The following is a 2362-nucleotide window of genomic DNA, read 5'->3' on the forward strand; positions in this document are numbered from 1 at the left end:
AAGGTGATTTCCTTCTTTGCCGATCTCGATTGTGGTTTTTCATCTAAGTATGTGGTGATTTTTTTAGAAAAGGAAGTATGTGGTGATTAATAATGCAAAATTTTATTAGCTTCGATGCCATGCTATACATAGTGGTTTAAATAACTTGTGGTTCTTATACTGAAAAGTACTTCCGAATTTGTTTCTATTTCAATTAGAGCCCTGATGCAGACAGGGATTGTGTGGTTGTGCATGTCACTCGCTATGAGGCGGACGACCTGAATATACGCACGGGGAAAACAGAGTTCTTAGGCTTTTAGATCCTGGAAGCCATTTGCGGTTATACCAATGAAGAGTTGTATTCCAGCCTCACTGTTGTCAGGCGTGTTGTCCATGGTGTACCGAAGCACAAGAAGTTCAAAGTTACTCCTTCTTTTGTGAGGCATACTGTTCTTGTCAAGCTTACGCAGGAAGATGACGTGTAATGCCTCCACAAGCAAGTTTATCAGTGGCAAGGCCACAAGGTTGTCTTCATGAAGGTTCACAGGATTGAGCTGCTGCGGGACGTCCTCGATGATGCTGATGGCAAGGTCCGTCTTGTGTCCAGCGCAAATTAGATCGAGGCATGAAATAGTTGCCCCAGCTAGTGTTTAATAGTAGTTTGGATTGCATCTAATTATCTGAACCTTGCCTATTATCGACCCCTCTGGGGCTAGTGCTCTGTTTGAAGCCGTCTATGGGAACTGGTGCTACTTTTGTGTGCCCGTGAATCATGTGAGAACCATCATAATAGTTGACGAAACAGATGCGTCCTCACTAGTTTTTCCATGAATATGGCATGGTAAGACTTAAGTTGTCACAGTTTATCATACGAGCAGTGTGTGTTTTGATGAAATAGAGCACTCGTTCAAGAACCGTGCACCGACGTATACATAAGTACTTGTAAACATTGTTGGTGCTACCCCACTTGTAAGCAGATGTGCAAAACACGGCACATTGGCTCAGCTCGCTTCAACACTAGGCTATCGACCAGCTAACAATCAACAATCTGCTGTCTGACATATAAGCAACTACTATGTATCTTGTTACACTGGTTCATGCAGTTAATTGAGGCCACAATGTAATAAATTCCAAACGTTCACACGCTAGTCCAGCGCTCATGTGGAACACTCACAATTAAACTCGTCTTCATAAAAATCTTGAAAAGCATAAGTTAAGCAATTTTATACATCTCAATGATTCATAGAACATAACAAACATATACTAGTTCACAGCAAAAGACAAAGTTGTGAGAAGGTTTACAAATCAGGAAAAAACAAGCAAGGCTTCTCTGAGGAAAGGGCCTCCCGGCAGGCTTAAATTTCCTGGAGTTCACTCTGGTTTTTGCTTGTTGCCACCATTCAGGGTTAGGTTCTCTCATTCCAGAATAACCAATTATAATTGTGGTCTCAGCTGGAATGCTGAACTGAACCATGCAGTGTACTGACCAGCTGAAATGCTTGTGCATTCCACTAAATTTAAGCACCGTTATTTGCAGAAATAAGCAGACCACAATGCCTCTTGTCCGCGAACTTGTCCAAAAAACCGTCGTGCAGCCGTGCCAGCTAGTCCTCGGTCCGTGGATGAACTGGTAGAAAGTGCATTCCGGACTAGGATGCTGTTGTTTTCGCTCGTCCCTGCACTGCAATCAGGAAGTAAAACGTACGAATCAGCTTCTTTTAGATTGCGTTGGTCATTCTACCTTAGTTACTACCAATGTAGGGATACCTTGAAGATCGGAGGTTAGACGACGACAACGAGGGATAGCCATCTCATTTTGCGCAGTTGTACTAAAACTGAGGTGTGTGCTTTTGATTGCGCAGATAGAAACGATACAGAGATAGACATCCCGAAACGATATGGAGACAGACATCCCTGTTTGCGCAAACACGAAATATGGTTATTTAAACGGTGACACGTATTACTACTTTCCCCCGTTTCCTCTTAGAACCAAGTCCTAGATTCATGCTACAGCTTTCCCACTTTCTTCCCTGTTTGAACCAACGCTTTGAGTTCATAGTATGAACTAGCTTTACTTCTAATAATAGTAGAAGTCTAGGTGGCTTTGTAACAGCGGACGGAAGTAGAAAAGGATCCACAGGAAGGGGAAGAGCTGGGGCAGTAGAGCAAGGCATGTTTTGAAGGAATATATACCTGAGGGTCGTCGGTATGTGGCAAAGACGGTGTCGGGAGGCCGCATCTTGGCCACAATACCGCAGGGAGGAAGAAGGGGTCGGAGGCCCTCCCGAGCCGGCGCTCTCTCGGAGAGAACGACACGGCCGCCGATCGGGACACGCGGGCAACCGTTGGTCTCCTCCCTCGCCGCCGACGACAGCGTGAACGA

This window comes from Triticum dicoccoides, chromosome 6B (assembly GCF_002162155.2).
Source record: "Triticum dicoccoides isolate Atlit2015 ecotype Zavitan chromosome 6B, WEW_v2.0, whole genome shotgun sequence".
Classification (NCBI taxonomy): domain Eukaryota; kingdom Viridiplantae; phylum Streptophyta; class Magnoliopsida; order Poales; family Poaceae; genus Triticum; species Triticum dicoccoides.